This window comes from Capra hircus, assembly GCF_001704415.2.
Source record: "Capra hircus breed San Clemente chromosome X unlocalized genomic scaffold, ASM170441v1, whole genome shotgun sequence".
Classification (NCBI taxonomy): domain Eukaryota; kingdom Metazoa; phylum Chordata; class Mammalia; order Artiodactyla; family Bovidae; genus Capra; species Capra hircus.
The window spans coordinates 19,507,348-19,524,502 of record NW_017189516.1 but is presented as its reverse complement, the minus strand read 5'-3'; the positions used below and the strand labels follow the sequence as shown (position 1 = coordinate 19,524,502).

At 39.6% G+C, this 17,155-nt stretch overlaps 1 protein-coding gene and 1 pseudogene across 2 annotated transcripts in view; one reads left to right on the top strand and one right to left on the bottom strand.

The window, feature by feature from the left end:
* Positions 1-17,155, bottom strand: part of JADE3 (jade family PHD finger 3) — a 113,362-nt gene that overhangs the window by 50,369 nt on the left and 45,838 nt on the right. The gene's annotated exons all lie outside the window — the stretch shown is intronic.
* Positions 5,362-15,181, top strand: LOC102170863 (annotated as a pseudogene).

Below are 17,155 nucleotides of genomic sequence, written 5' to 3'. Positions count from 1 at the left end.
CTCTCTCAAATTAATCAATAAGTATCCTATGATAATTTGTAATTATTTAGCTATCACCTTATTTTAAAATTATTTAAGTTCAGTTCAGTTGCTCAGTCATGTCCGACTCTTTGCGACCCCATGAATCACAGCACACCAGGCCTCCCTGTCCATCACCATCTCCTGGAGTTCACTCAGACTCACGTCTATTGAGTCCGTGATGCTATCCAGCCATCTCATCCTTGGTCGTCCTCTTCTCCTCCTGCCCCCAATCCCTCCCAGCATCAGAGTCTTTGCCAGTGAGTCAACTCTTCACATGAGGTGGCCAAAGTACTGGAGCTTCAGCTTCAGCATCATTCCTTCCAAAGAAATCCCAGGGCTGATCTTGTTCAGAATGGACTGGTTGGATCTCCTTGCAGTCCAAGGGACTCTCAAGAGTCTTCTCCAACACCACAGTTCAAAAGCATCAATTCTTCAGCGCTCAGCCTTCTTCACAGTCCAACTCTCACATCCATACATGACCACTGGAGAAACCATAGCCTTGACTAGACGGACCTTAGTCGGCAAAGTAATGTCTCTGCTTTTGAATATACTATCTAGGTTGGTCATAACTTTCCTTCCAAGGAGTAAGCGTCTTTGAATTTCATGGCTGCAATTACCATCTGCAGTGATTTTGGAGCCCCCCAAAATAAAGTCTGACACTGTTTCTACTGTTTCCCCATCTATTTCCCATGAAGTGATGGGATCAGATGCCATGATCTTAGTTTTCTGAATGTTGAGCTTTAAGCCAACTTTTTCACTCTCCTCTTTCACTTTCATCAAGAGGCTTTTTCATTTCTCTTCACTTTCTGCCATAAGGGTGGTGTCATCTGCATATCTGAGGTTACTGATATTTCTCCCAGCAATCTTGATTTCAGCTTGTGTTTCTTCCAGTCCAGCGTTTCTCATGATGTACTCTGCATAGAAGTTAAAGAAGCAGGGTGACAATATACAGCCTTGACGTACTCCTTTTCCTATTTGGAACCAGTCTGTTGTTCCATGTCCAGCTCTAACTGTTGCTTCCTGACCTGCATACAGATTTCTCAAGAGGCAGGTCAGGTGGTCTGGTATTCCCATCTCTTTCAGAATTTTCCACAGTTTATTGTGATCCACACAAAGGCTTTGGCATAGTCAATAAAGCAGAAATAGATGTTTTTCTGGAACTCTCTTGCTTTTTCCATGATCCAGTGGATGTTGGCAATTTGATCTCTGGTTCCTCTGCCTTTTCTAAAACCAGCTTGAACATCAGGGAGTTCACGGTTCACGTATTGCTGAAGCCTGGCTTGGAGAATTTTGAGCATTACTTTACTGGCATGTGAGATGAGTGCAATTGTGTGGTAGTTTGCACATTCTTTGGCATTGCCTTTCTTTGGGATTGGAATGAAAACTGACCTTTTCCAGTCCTGTGGCCACTGCTGAGTTTTCCAAATTTGTTGGCATGTTGAGTGCAGCACTTTCACAGCACCATCTTTTAGGATTTGAAATAGCTCAACTGGAACTCCATCACCTCCATTAGCTTTGTTCGTAGTGATGCTTTCTAAGGCCCACTTGAGTTCACATTCCAAGATGTCTGGCTCTAGATGAGTGATCACACCATTGTGATTATCTGGGTTGTGAAGATCTTTTTTCTACAGTTCTTCTGTGTATTCTTGCCACCTCTGTTAGGTCCATACCATTCCTGTCCTTTATCAAGCCCATCTTTGCATGAAATGTTCCCTTGGTATCTCTAATTTTCTTGAAGAGATCTATAGTCTTTCCCATTCTGTTCTTTTCCTCTATTTCTTTGCATTGATCGCTGAGGAAGGCTTTCTTATCTCTTCTTGCTATTCTTTGGAACTCTGCATTCAGATGCTTATATCTTTCCTTTCCTCCTTTGCTTTTCGCTTCTCTTCTTGTCACAGCTATTTGTAAGGCCTCCCTAGACAGCCATTTTGCTTTTTTGCATTTCTTTTCCATGGGGATGGTCTTGATCCCTGTCTCCTGTACAATGTCCTAAAATTATTTACATAGACATAATTTTAGTATTACAGAGAAGTTACAAAAATAATACAGAGATCCCATATATCCTTCTTATATTTCCCTCTAATGTTAACATCTTGTATAACCAGAGTATACCTAAACCAGGAAATTAGCATTCATCTACAACTAATTTTCCCCTAATGTCTTTCTGTTCCAGAATTCAATCCAGAATCACATTTTGCAATACTTGTCATGTCTCCTTTGTATCCTCCAGTTTGTGATAGTTTCTCCTTTTCTTTCCAGACCTTGACACTTCTGAAGAGCATTGGTCACATACTTTATATAATGTCTGTACAATCTGGGTTTGTCTGGTATTTTCTTGTGATTTGATTGAGGTTATTCATTTTTGAGCAAAAAACGCCACAGAAAGGATGCTATGACTCTCTTATCCCATTATATAAGGAATGTATGATGCCAATGTCATCTTAGTGGTGATGTTAAACTTGATCAGTTGGTTAAGATAGTGTGTCTTGCTGGTTTTCTCAGCTGTTAGGTTACTATATTTTCCTTTCTACTTAATAAATATCTTAAAGGAGGTACTCTTGAGATTATAAAAAACACCCTGTTTCTCCTCAAACTGTCATGGACTAATTTTAGCATTGACAGATATATTTCTTCCCTGCAAAAGTTATTACTTTTGTTATGGTATTCTAATGGTGATTTGTTATCTTCCTCAGTTCTACCAGCCCTACATTTATGAATTGGAATTCCTCTGTAAAAAAAAAAAAAAAAAAGCCTGCCCCTTCTCCCTATTTTTTTGTTCATTCATTCAATTATTTATTTATATCATTAGCACCTCATGTGGTGGTTTGTTGTTTTAGTTGCTAAGTCGTGTCTGACTCTTGCAACCCCATGGTCTGTAGCCTGCCAGGCTTCTCTGTCCATGGGAGTCTCCAAGCAAGATGGAGTGGGTTGCCATGCCCTCTTCCAGGGGATCTTCCCAATCCAGGGATCGAACCTAGGTCTCCTGCATTGCAGGTAGGTTCTTTTACTGACTGAGCTATGAGGGAAGCCCCCAGAACCTCATGGATCTATTTTATTCTTTGGGTTATAATTCAGTATTACTGTTAATTATTTTGATGCTGAAATTGTTCTACCTTTGGTCACTGGGAGCTCTTTCAGGCTGGCTTGCACCTATGCACTTTTGACACATCCCACTCTTTGAGTACTTTTTAAACTTCCTACATTACAACGTGCCTAGGCATCTTCCACTTGATTATAAAAGCTATTGATTTTATATGTTAACGTCATATCCTGCCACCTTGCTGAATTCTTTTTTTTCTGGTGATTTTTTAATTTGATTTATCCAATAAATGGAGAACATTATGTGAATTTAACACTATTGGGTTGCTTTCTCTGACCTCTCAAGTTCAAGACATTTTTAAAAATTAATTTATTTAATTGGAGGCTAATTACTTTACAATATTGTAGTAGTTTTTGCCATACATTGACATGAATCAGCCATGGGTGTACATGTGTCCCCCATCCTGAACTCCCCTCCCACCTCCCTCCCCATCCCATCCCTCAGGGTTGTCCCAGTGCACCGGCTTTTAGTGCCCTGTTTCATGCATCGAACTTGGACTGGTCATCTATTTCACATATGGTAGTTAATATACATGTTTCAGTGCTATTCTCTCAAATCATTCCACCCTCGCCTTCTCCCACAGAGTCCAAAAGTCTGTTCTTTATATCTGTGTCTCTTCTCCTGTCTCACATATAGGGTCATCATTACCATGAAAGTTGAAGTATAGAGCATGATACAATAAAGCAATTAGTTCTCAGTTGGTGTAGTCTGTTTAAATTGACATTTCACAAAGTACAGGACTGAATGATCATATAATCAGTTCAATTCAGTCACTCAGTCGTGTCCGACTCTTTGCTACCCCATGAACCACAGCATGCCAGGCCTCCCTGCTGCTGCTAAGTCGCTTCAGTTGTGTCCGATTCTGTGTGACCCCATAGACGGCAGCCTGCCAGGCTCCCCTGTCCCTGGGATTCTCCAGGCAAGAATACTGGAGTGGGTTGCTATTTCCTTCTCCAATGCATGAAAGTGAAAAGTGAAAGTGAAGTCGCTCAGTCGTGTCCGACTCTTAGCGACCCCATGGACTGCAGCCCACCAGGCTCCTCCATCCATGGGACTTTCCAGGCAAGAGTACTGGAGTAGGGTGCCATTGCCTTCTCCGCACCAACTCCCGGAGTTCATCCAAACCCATGTCCATCGAATCGGTGATGCCATCCAACCATCTCATTCTCTGTCGTCCCCTTCTCCTCCTGCCTTCAATTGTTCCCAGCATCGGGGTCTTTTCAAATAAGTCAGCTCTTCACATCATGTGGCCAAAGTATTGGAGTTTCAGCTTCAACATCAGTCCTTCCAATGATGTCATTTAAATGAATAAGGACTCATTCCATTTGCTACTTTGCAGGGACAACTCTACAAATGCCTACTGGTTTCATTTAGGGAAGATTTAGAATTAATAATATGACCTGAACAGGAAACCAACGCTGAACATGCTGGTGATGAAGTGGTAACAAAATGACCTTCCTATGAAGAATCCTAGCCAATTAATTGGGTACTGTGTGGGGAGAAAGCTAAGTCTATAGGAAACAAAAATGGGAGGTTTATTACATAATGCTTTGTATAAGGAAGTAAGAAAGGATCACAGACATATCTATTAACATATGTTGCACAGAGCTCAGTGTTCTGGGTGGCCAGTGGGAGAAACTGAATCACCATTTTGCTGAAGACTCTGAACCATCTCTATAAATTACCAGAGTGCCTTTAATGAGACAGTGGTTAAGAAGAGGTAGCAATTTACAATTGTGCTCAACTACTGCCTCTGTGAAACAGGGTTCTGTGGGAAATCCTACCTTAGCTCTGGAAAGACTACTACAACCAAGTATTTTTCAACCTCCTAAAATATTTCATTATTTTCCATATGATATATTTCTCAAAATAAATCAACTGACTGCAAAGTCATGCTTTGGGTTTAGTAACAATCACATAGCAATATACCATGTCTTCATACCTGATAAAATTGCTTATGAAAATCTGTTCTGTAGCATTTTCTAAGTTAGCCTAGAGACACAGAAGTGGGCTGAATGGTGCCCAGCCCAACTTCAAAAACATGTTCACATCCTAATTTCTGGAACCTGTCAATGTTACATTACTTTAGAAATGAGTTCTTTGCAGATAAAAATAATTTAAGGATTCTGAGATGAAATGATAATCCTGGAAAATCCAGGTGGGCCTTAAATCCAGTAACAAGTGTCTTTATAAGAGAAAGGCAGAGGCAAATTTGAGACAGAAGAGAAGGGAGCACAACTATGGAGGTAGAGACTGGAATGATTCATTAATCCACAAGTCATTAAGTGCTGACAGCTATCAGAACCTGGAAGAGCAAGAACAGAATTTCCCTAAAGCTTCTGGAGGGAGCAATCAGGTTGATTTTGGACTTGTGAGAAAATAAATTCCTGTTGTTTTAAGCTACTCAGTTTGTAGTAATTTGTTACAGCAGCCCTAGGAAACTAATACACACGTTTACCAAACATAAGAGAAACTTGAAGACTCTAGACAAAGAGAAAAAGCAGAGGCCAATGAAATTTGGCTCTTGTCCACTGCTTCAGAAATAGCAAACTCCCAGGGAACAGGAATACTGTGAAGTCTGGGGAACCTGGGACTGTAGAAATACCAATCAATTCATACCTATTTTTCTTAAGCAAATGAAAGCTAAATCCAATGACTACTGTAATTCTCTCTTCCACCTTTAGAAAAAAGACTTACATGGTAAGCTTGATTTCAATTTTACAAGCTAGCCAGATTAAATAGCATCAGATCCAAGGTTTCCAGAGAAGCATTTTTACTCAAGGCAGAGTGCAAGAGTCTGCCTTATCTTGCTGTAGAAGTCAAACATTTCAAGTATGAGGCAGAACATAAAATGCTGAAGAGGGGATAGGAATGCAAGTTCAGTATTCAGGAAGATATCTGCAAAGTGATACAAAATATATTTACCAGACTGGTCTCATGAATTTGCTTCTGGTAAGAAAAGGTATTTTTTAAGGTTTTTAAAATAAACATGGGCAAACAAAATAGTTATAGTATATCCTGATAGAGGTATCAGTTTTATTCATATATAGTAGTATACACATATGTTCATATTTGTATTTATTTTCATAAAGAAACAATAAAAAGATAAGCCAAGAACTTACAAAGAAAACCATTTAATGGTAAGAAAAGGGGAGAAAATAGGGACAAGAGAGAGAAAGGGAAAAAGGGAGAAAAGAGAGACAAAAGCTGGATCTCTCTGAATGTATTTTGTTTCATATTGATATTTGAACCAAACAAATGTTTTAAATGGTTAAAAATAAATTAAAAATCTTTATAAAGAAAGGAATATGGGTCTAGGGACAGACTGCTGGGATTGGTCTACTAATTTTACCACTTACTAGTTTGGGGAAGTTGTCTAAATCGTCTATGTCTCAGTTTACTTATCTGTAAAACAAGAATAAGAACCCTTAACCTCACTGGGATAGTTGTGGGGATTAAACAGGTGAATTTATGTAAAGATCTTTAGTATGGTATTGGGCTCATGGTAATTGCTAAATAAACCTCAGCTGCAGTTATTTTACTATCATCAACATAGTCTCAGCTTTAGTTCTAAAAGCAGAAAGTTCTCTTTTCCAGTCCATAAATTGTTGATAGGTAAAAGGAGACGTGAGTTCATGGCTCAACTAAAACGTGGACGGTCTGACTTCCAAAGACAGTGTTCCCAAGCAAGAGCCCCATCGAGAACTTTAACCAACATTCTATAGGTCACAAGATAATGCAGAAACTTCACAAAATGAAACATGGGTATTTGCTGCTAAATTAAAGATTGTGAATGAGGGATCTGGATATTGACACTGACCTAGGTAATGAAGTTTAGAAGTTTTACAAGTTCTTAATTGTGTGCCTATTTTATATGCACTGGTAGTTTCCCCAAAAGTTCCTGAAACAAAAAGACTTTGTACTTACCAGATATCTGCTCATTTATGGTCAAAGAGGGAATTCACAGCCTAACATACAGCCCAGAAGCTATGCCAAGTCCAACAGTGCATGCCCATCCTGGCCCCTCAGATGCTTGCAGAAACAAAGGAGGCCTCACTATGAATTCAATTAGAATATCAATGCTTAACCTGCCAGAGCCACAAAATGAAAATGCCCTTCATGGACAGCTCTGGCTTTTACTGTTCTCATTAACATCTCTCAGTGGGCAGTTTCTTAAAGCACAGCTAGTCTGAACATTTCTGTGACATTTTTTAGAGGAAAAGCCAAAACATTTACTTCCTATATGACACAAAGAGGAACACTGTCTGGTCCATGTATAATGAAGCAGAGAGATTGATCAATTTTGATTAATAGTCACTAAATCTAAAACTATACATAACTGATGACAAACAGATGTCACCCCAAAAGCATTGGAACGCATGTAAGAATTAAAGATTTTAAAATTAAAAAAAATATGAAAAAAAACAGCTGCAAACACAGTAACTGTATCTAATCAAAAGGAATAAACTGTAAGCGATTTTCTTAGAATTATAAATCTTAAGGCAAAGAGACTTTTCAGGTTATCTAAAAAGAATAAACCATTCAAAGCAGAGAAAGCCTAGCAAAGAATTTCTATAAACAAAAATAGCCAATGTTGTCAAGACATTATGTCCCACAGTGGTTTTTCCAGTGAAGCGAAACTTATTTCTCAGTTTAAAGCTTTAAAAAGCATGGACATATCTTTCAGATAGTTTAAAACATTTCTTAGGTTTCTTATAAAGAATAAATAGGACATTTCTGATGGCTATGGGCTGACATCAACTGAAACACTGATTCCCAAAAAGCAATGTACTTTTAGGCTGCTTAGGTAGGTTTGATAATTCTCCTTACCCTGTATCACAGAGGTATTTACCATGATATTGATATATCCTGGTAATGGAGGAGTGGGAGCAACTGAGTCTGACTTGAAGATCTGATCAATTTTCGCATAAGAGATGACATCTGAAGTTTGCTTTCAAAGTTTTTCTCCCATTCCTCAATGTCCCTTTTTGTGCAATAAGTGTGCATTTGCAAGCTTAGTACTTTTTATCTGCTGTGGGTCAGAAAACCAAATAATCAAGTTTGTTAGAGATACAGGTAAAATGATATGAATAGGCTCTATTTGAGAGTATGCAGTGTATTCTGCTGACTTGAAATATATGAGCTTTCACCCTGCTGCTATGAAAGTCTCAGATGTAACAAATGAGACTCTAGGCCTAGAGGAGACATGCAGTCAATCTTTTAAGATAGGTTGATATGTTTTATAGACCAGTTAGACTAATATTAGGTGAAAATATCCAGGCTTTGAGAAAGAATGAAATATTTTTTAATATATTCAAATTGGTCACCTAGTACTATGAACTTTTTCTACAGCAATTAGTTTTTTAAAAACCTCTTCAAGAATAGCGGCTCACTTGAGAATCAGAAGAAGGCTACTAGCTCAGAAAAAAATATACATAAAAACATATCCTTAAAAGTCTGCATACAATTTTCAGAAGGTATCAAAGCCCCTGAACATATGTGGAATTCACACACCCCTAGGAAATGCTTCTCTAGAGGATAAATCAGGGGGAGGCACACACAGGAATCTCAGCAAAGCACTAAACATCAAAGAAAATATTTGTCTATCTGTGTAGCCAATTAAGCCTCAGAGAAAAAGATCATTTATACTGCATTTCAATGATTAACTCCTAGTTTTAAAAAAACACATGAGGTTTCATCTTGGACCTGTAGGGAGTCAGAAAAAAGAAATTCTCATCCTTACAGGAAGAAAAAGGCAGGAGAGGCAGCAAATTAACGATTTTTTGTGAAACCGTTAGAGAAATGAGTCACAGGACAAATGGTCAGACTCAAAGAGAGACAAGCATGCCTGCAGGGAGACATAGGACAGAAGCATTTACTTAGTTGGGGCAGAGGTCACAGTAGGAACATTAAATTAGAAATTCTGATGAATCTCTGGGGGCCAAGTGGGGACTACTAAGAGAATATGAAGTTTCTGGGGGCTGTACTCATAGGGAGTTCCCACCTTCTTGTAAGCTTTTTCTCTAGAAATCTAGGAGGGCTCTCACAGGGAAGTTAGGGAGAGAACCTGGAGAAAAAGCTCCCCCAGTGGTACTGTCTGGGTTGCTGGTGTTCAGTGTCCTGGCTCCCTTACTGAACAAAAGGCTTCATCTACAGAAGAAGGATTTCAGGTGAGGGCACTGAAATAATTTGACTGGTGCTATGGGAAGGGAGAAGCACCCAGCCTCAGCTTCCCTGTGTTACTCAAGGGAGAAAAAAGTCTTAATCTCAAGAGAGAGAATCTCAAGGACACAGACTGAGAATACCAGAGGATACCTGCTATAAGCAGACAGGATAATAGTGGGCAGGGGCAAAATGCTCTATCCCTGAAGGCCACTCCCCAACCTTGCTCCCAAACACAGGACTACTACACACTCCTAAGATTGAGATGTAATCAGAAGAATAGAGAACACTATCCCGCCTAAATATCCTAAATATTTAATACCATTACCACCACACTAAAGCCTCCAATGATACCAGTAGCTATACTAGAAGAGCTGCAGAAGACAAAATCTCTGAGGACAAGCATAAAGGAAAAGGTCAAGAAAGGAGACAAAAACAAGGTCACCAGAGGAATTCCAAGTCTCTTGTACCCATTGTAAGAACTAATTTCAAACACCCTTGTACACTGCTGGTGGGAATATAAACTGATGAAGCCCCTTTGGAAGACAGTCTGGCATTCTCTCAAGTGGTTAAACAGTTACCATAGGATTCAGCAATCCTACATCTAGGTGTTTTTGAAAACATATGTCCAACTAAAAACATGTATATGAAAGCTCACAGCATCATTACTCATAATATTCAAAAAATGTAGACAACCCAAATTTCTATCAACTAAAGAATTGATTTTTAAAATGTGATATATGCATATAATGGAATATCATTTGGTCATAAAATGGAAATGAAGTATTGATACATGCTACAACATGGATGAATCTTGAAAATGTTAAGTGAAAGAAGTCAGTCACAAAAGGCCATATATTGTATGATTCCATTTATATGGAATGTCTAGAATAGGCAAAACCATAGAAACAGAAATTAGATTAGTGGTTGCCAGTGGCTAGGAGTGGGGTCTGGGGAGTTAACTGCTAATGGATAGGGTGTTTCTTTCTGGGGTGATGAAAATGTTCTAAATTTAGATTGTGGTAATGGTTACCCACACAACTCTGTGAATATACTAAAACACCCTGAATTATACACTGTAAGTAGATGAACTGTATGCTGTAAGAATATCTCAAAAAAGATGATTAAAATGTTTTTTTTAAAAAAGAACAATCCCTATGGTACTAATGACATCATCTGAAAGGCTTTGACATCCACTCTCACTTAGCAATAACAAGGCATTCCTCCTCCTCCTCAATGTGGTATCAGTAGAGACTGGGTAGGGAGCCTAGACTGTCGCCACTGTCCATCAGTAATGCAGCAACTGTTACCACACCACTCCCTGCTATAAGTGGAGGCAACAAAATGCGGATTTCCATCCCTGCCAAGTAGTAATGAGTTACCCTTCCCCTTTCCCAGAGAGAACAGAACTACCTCCCTAGAGAGATAAGAGACCTAGGATGAAGAATGTAGGGAAATCTGCAACTGGTGGTAAGAAGTCAGCACGCCTCTTCCCCACTGGTCTGGTTATTATGGAGGCCTGCCAAAACAGATTTAAATAAGACTTAGTGTCTAAGCTTCCTTGGTGGTTCAGTGGTAAAGAAACAATCTGCCAATGCCAGAGACACGGGTTTGATCCTTGATCCGAGAGGATCCCACATGCTTCAAAGCAACTAAGCCAGTGCACCAGAACTATCGAGCCTATGCTCTAGAGCCCAGGAGCCACAACTACTGAGCCCATGTGCTGATACTACTGAAGCCCACTTGCCCTAGAGTCCATATTCCGCAGTAAGAGAAGTCGCTGAAATGAGAAACCCATGCACTGCAACTGAAGAGTAGCCCCTGCTCTCCACAACTAGAAAAAAGCCTGTGCAAGAGTGAAGATCCAGCATGGCCAAAAATGAAATAAACAAAAAAAAATTTTTTTAAAGACCTGGTGTCTGTTATCATAATAACCCCCCACCCCAACTCCACGAAAACCTAGCCCAGGATGCAACAGAAAACTTCTCAGAATACTAAGAACCAGGAATGAGAAGAGACTAATAAATAGACACCAACACCAAGATGACACAAATGTTTTAATTATCTGACAAGGATTTTAAAGCAGCCATCACAAAAATGCTTCAACGAGAAATTACAAACATGTTTAAAAAAAAATGAAAGTTTCAGTAAAAAAATAAGAGGATATAAAGAATAACCAAATGGAAAATTTGAAATGAAATCATACAATAATACAATAATCCTTATTTTCAAATTCAGACTTAAATTGAAGAAAGTAGGGAAAACCACTAGATTATTCAGGTATGACCTAAATCAAATCCCTTACAGTGGAAGTGACAAATAGATTCAAGGGATTAGATCTGATAGAGAGAGGGCCTGAAGAACTTTGGACAGAGGTTTGTGACATTGTACAGGAGGCAGTGATCAAGACCATCCCTAAGAAAAAGACATGCAAAAAGGAAAAATGGTTGCCTGAGGAGGCCTTACAAAAAGCTGAGAAAAGAAGAGAAGCAAAAGGCAAAGGAGAAAAAGAAAGATATACCCATTTGGATGCAGAGTTCCAAAGAATAGCAAGGAGAGACAAGAAAGCCTTCCTCAGTGATCAATGCAAAGAAATAAAAGAAAACAACAGAATGGGAAAGGCCAGAGATCTCTTCAAGAAAATTAGATACCAAGGGAATGTTTCATGCAAAGATGGGCACAAGAAAGGACAGAAATGGTATGGACCTAACAGAAGCAGAAGAGATTAAGAGGTGGCAAGAATACACAGAAGAACTATACAAAACAGATCTTAATGACCCAGATAATCATGATGGTGTGATCACTCACCTAGAGCCAGACATCCTGGAATGCAAAGTCAAGCTGGCCTGAGGAAGCATCACTACAAACAAAGCTAGTGGAGTTGATGGAATTACAGTTGAGCTATTTCAAATCCTAAAAGATGATGCTGTGAAAGTGCTGCACTCAATATGCCAGCAAATCTGGAAAACTCAGCAGTGGCCACAGGACTGGAAAAGGTCAGTTGTCATTCCAATCCCAAAAAAACGCAATGCCAAAGAATGTTCACACTATCACACAATTACACTCATCTCACGCTAGCAAAGTAATGCTCAAAGTTCTTTAAGCCAGGCTTCGATAGTACATGAACCGTGAACTTCCAGATGTTCCAGATGGATTTAGAAAAGGCAGAGGAACCAGAGATCAAATTGCCAACATCCACTGGATCATGGAAAAAGCAAGAGAGTTCCAGAAAAACATCTATTTCTGCTTTATTGACTATGCCAAAGCCTATGACTGTGTGGATCACAACAAACTGGAAAATTCTTAAAGAAAAGGGAATACCAGACCACCTGACCTGCCTCCTGAGAAATCTGTATGCAGGTCAAGAAGCAACAGTTAGAACTGGACATGGAACAACAGACTGGTTCCAAATAGGAAAAGGAGTACGTCAAGGCTGTATATTGTCACCCTGCTTCTTTAACTTCTATGCAGAGTTCAGTTCAGTTCAGTTGCTCAGTCGTGTCCGACTCTTTGCAACCCCATGAATCGCAGCACGCCAGGCCTCCTTGTCCATCACCATCTCCCGGAGTTCACTCAGACTCACATCCATCGAGTCAGTGATGCGATCCAGCCATCTCATCCTGGGTCATCCCCTTCTCCTCCTGCCCCCAATCTCTCCCAGCATCAGAGTCTTTTCCAATGAGTCAACTCTTCGCATGAGGTGTCCAAAGTACTGGAGCTTCAGCTTCAGCATCAGTTCTTCCAATGAACAGTCAGGACTGATCTCCTTCAGAATGGACTGGTTGGATCTCCTTGCAGTCCAAGGGACCCTCAAGAGTCTTCTCCAACACCACAGTTCAAAAGCATCCATTCTTCGGCACTCAGCCTTCTTCATAGTCCAACTCTCACATCCATACATGACCGCAGGAAAAATCAAATGCCAGGCTGGATGAAGCACAAGCTGGCATCAAGATTTCCAGGAAAAATATCAATAACCTCAGATATGCAGAGGACACCACCCTTATGGCAGAAAGCAAAGAAGAACTAAAGAGCCTCTTGATGAAATTGAAAGAGGAGAGTGAAAAAGTTGGCTTAAAATTCAACATTCAGAAAACTAAGATCATGGCATCCGTTCCTGTCACTTCACAGCAAAGAGATGGGGAAACCATGAAAACAGTGAGAGACTTTTTTGGAGCTCCAAAATCACTGCAGATGGTGACTGCAGCCATGAAATTAAAAGACGCTTGCTCCTTGGAAGAAAAGCTATGACCAACCTAGACAGCATATTGAAAAGCAGAGACAGTACTTTGCCAACAAAGGTCCATCTAGTCAAAGCTATAGTTTTTCCAGTAGTCATGTATGGATGTGAGAGTTGAACTGTAAAGAAAGCTGAGCAGAGAATAACGGATGCTTTTGAACTGTGGTGTTGGAGAAGACTCTTGAGAGTCCCTTGGACTGCAAGGAGATCCAACCAGTCAATCCTAAAGGAAATCAGTCCTAAATATTCATTGGAAGGACTGATGCTGAAGCTGAAACTTCAATATTTTTGCCACCTGATGCAAAGAACCACTCACTGGAAAAGACCCTGACACTGGGAAAGACTGAAGGCAGGAGAAGGGGACAGCAGAGGATGAGATGGCTAGATGGCATCACCGATGCAATGGACATGAGTTTAAGTAGGCTCCGGGAGTTGGTGATGGACAGGGAAGGCTGACATGCTGCAGTCCATGGAGTCACAGAGAGTCGGACACAACTGAGCGACTGAACTGAACATAATAACTGACATAAATAGATACTATAGGCTCAATAGAATAATGGAATTAACAGAATAAAGAATCAGGGGACAGGAGCTGGGAGTGGGCGGCATGGGGCCTGAGGGCTGCGGTGCAGGCGTGGCTGTGGGACTCAGGCAGCCGCTCTCTGGCGCTCGTATGCATGGCCCATGGGCTCCATGCTACGAACTGGCAGCCCTCAGCTGGGCAGGGGCCAAGCGGGCATCCACTGACCCTGTTGGCAGCCATGATCGTGAACTCGGTACCCTGCCCTCTGCTGCTCTACCTGTGCCTCATGTGGTTAGACAAGCCCCTAGGAACCTGGCTGCTCTGTTTACCATGTACTTGGAGCACTGGTCTGGCAGCAGACCCAGGTTGTCTCCCAGACTGGTACATGTTATCTCTCCTTGGCACTGGAGCTGTTCTGATGTGTGAAGCAGGCTGTACTATTAATGATATGTGGGACCAGGACTATGATAAAAAGGTTACAAGAACAGCAAGTCACCCAATAGCTGCTGGAGACATTTCAACTTTTTGATCCTTTGTTTTTCTTGGGGAACAGCTGACCTTGGCCCTGGGCATTCTTCTGTGTTTGAATTACTACAGCTCTTGGAGCAGCATCCCTACTTCTTGTCATCACCTACCCACCAAAGAAAGGAATTAAATACTGGCCTCAGTTAGCCTTGGGACTGACATTTAATTGAGGAGCATTACTTGGGTGGTCTGCTATCAAGAGCTCCTGTGATCCATCCGCTTGCCTTCCTCTTTATTTTTCTGGAATTATGTGGACTCTAATATATGATACTATCTATGCCCATCAGAATAAAAGAGATGATGCTTTGATTGGGCTTAAGTCCACAGCACTGCAGTTCTGTGAAGACACAAAGAAGTGGCTCAGTGGTTTCAGTGTGGCCTGCTGGGGGTGCTGAGCCTGGTGGGAATGAAGAGCGGCCAGACTGCACCCTACTACACTGCCCTGGCTGCTATAGGAGCCCATGTGGCTCACCAGGTTTATACTCTGGAGAGCCACAGACCTGAAGACTGTTGGGAAAAGTTCACCTCTAACCAAACAACAGGATTAATAATTTTTTTAGGGATTGTCCTTAGGAATTTGTGGAAAGCAAAGGAGACCAATGAAACAAAGTAAAAAAACAATAGAAAATTAGCAAATTAAATTTATCTAAGGATTTCTAAAACAAATTTTTACAAAACACTCTCAGGTCTTATTACCATATAATTAGATTTGAGTAAGTCTTACAGTATGTTAATAAATTACAGACCAGTAAATGAAGTTTTAGAGCACTATGGCCTAGACTTTAGTTCAAGTATGTACATGTCAGATTCTTCTCCTGTCACAGACACCAGGGGACTTTGCAGGATTTGCAGTGACCTGGAATATTTAAGTTAATGCTTTCTTCCTGTTGTAATTCTCACCTAGAGTTACAGGAATTATATGATTTTTAGCACTTTAGCAAAAAACCCTCATATACATCTCATCTGAATGAATGTCTCTTTAGGAAAATGGACTCTCTTTTTCAGGGAAAAATAAAAAGCTGCTACAGAAAGTTGGGGCATACTGATCTTTGTATTGACCTTTATTTACTGCCAAAAGCTGCAATTCAGGAAACCATTCAGGTTTTTATATTTCAGGAGAAATTTAAGTAAGCAAATAAAATTTTTTTACCTACCAAAAAAAAAAAAGAAGAATCAGTGAACAAGAGAAATTAATCTAACCAACAGAAAGAATATACACTGGAAAAAAATGAGTCTCAAGGATCTGTGGGAAAATAACAAAGGATCTAACATTCAAGCAACTGAAGTCTCAGAAGAAGAGAAAAAAAGGTGAAGCTGAAAAATAGCTGAAGAAATAATGATTGAAAACAAACTTGGCAGAAGATATAAACTCAGATTATATAATCTAACTTAGGATGAAATCTCAAACAGGATAAATCCAAAGAAATCCATGCTCAGGTATGCAGTTGTAAAGTTTTCTTTGGAAAACTAAAGATGAAGAAAAATCTTGAAGGCAACTGGAAAAGAAGTGACTGGTTACCTATAGGAGAGCAACCATTTGAATGAGAACAGATTTCTCATTAGAAACCATGGAGACAAGAAGGAATTAGCACATTTTTCAAGTGCTGAAAAAAAAGTTTTGTCAAACCAGAATTCTATATCAAGTGAAAATACCCTTCAGGTGAAAACAAGACATCCTCAAATGAATGAAAACTAAGAGAATTAATCACTAGCAGAATTCCCCTAAAAGAATAGCTAAATGGAGTTCTTCATAGCGAAAGGAAACAAAAGGAATAAGTTGGAATATCAGGAATAAAGAAAGAACAAGAGAATAAAAATATGGGTAAATAAAACAGACTACTCCTTTCCTCTTGAATTTTATAATAATATTTTATGGTTGAAGCAAATATTCTAACATTGTCTAATGCAGTTCCCAATGTATACAGAGAAAATATTTAAATAACTATATGATAAAAGTGGGGGGTGGATAAACAAACCTAAATGGTGGTAGCCTTCCTTTTACTTCACTCAAAATAGTATATATAAAATGTAGAGAACAGTAGACTGATAAGTCATTTTGGAAGATGGTCCTCTCTTTAAAAGGTTGCTTCTCAAGAGCAACCACTAAAAATCTAGACAAAGATATATGTGTCTTTAAATCTTAAAAGCTACCATAGAAAAATCAATATGGGGGAAATTCCCTGGTGGTTTAGTGCTTGGGACTCTGCTTTCACTGCTGAGGTCTCAGGTTCAATCCCTGGTTGGGGAACTAAGATCCTGTAAGCTGCATGCCACAGCCAAAAGAAGAAAAAAAATCAACATGGAATTTAAAAAAAAAAATTCAAGTAATCCACAAGACAGAAAATAAGAGGGAAAACAAAAAACAGAAAATAAATAGAAAAACAGTAAAACGGCAGACTTAAACCAAATCATAATAAAAATTACATTAAATACAAATGTTTTAAATATGCCAGTAAAGAGACAGAGATTTAAAGAGTAGGGTAAAAAATGACCCAACTATATAAGAAACCCATTTCAGAAAAAAATCATACGCGTAAAAGTAAAAGGATGGAAAAATATACCATATACCATGTAAACATGAATCAAA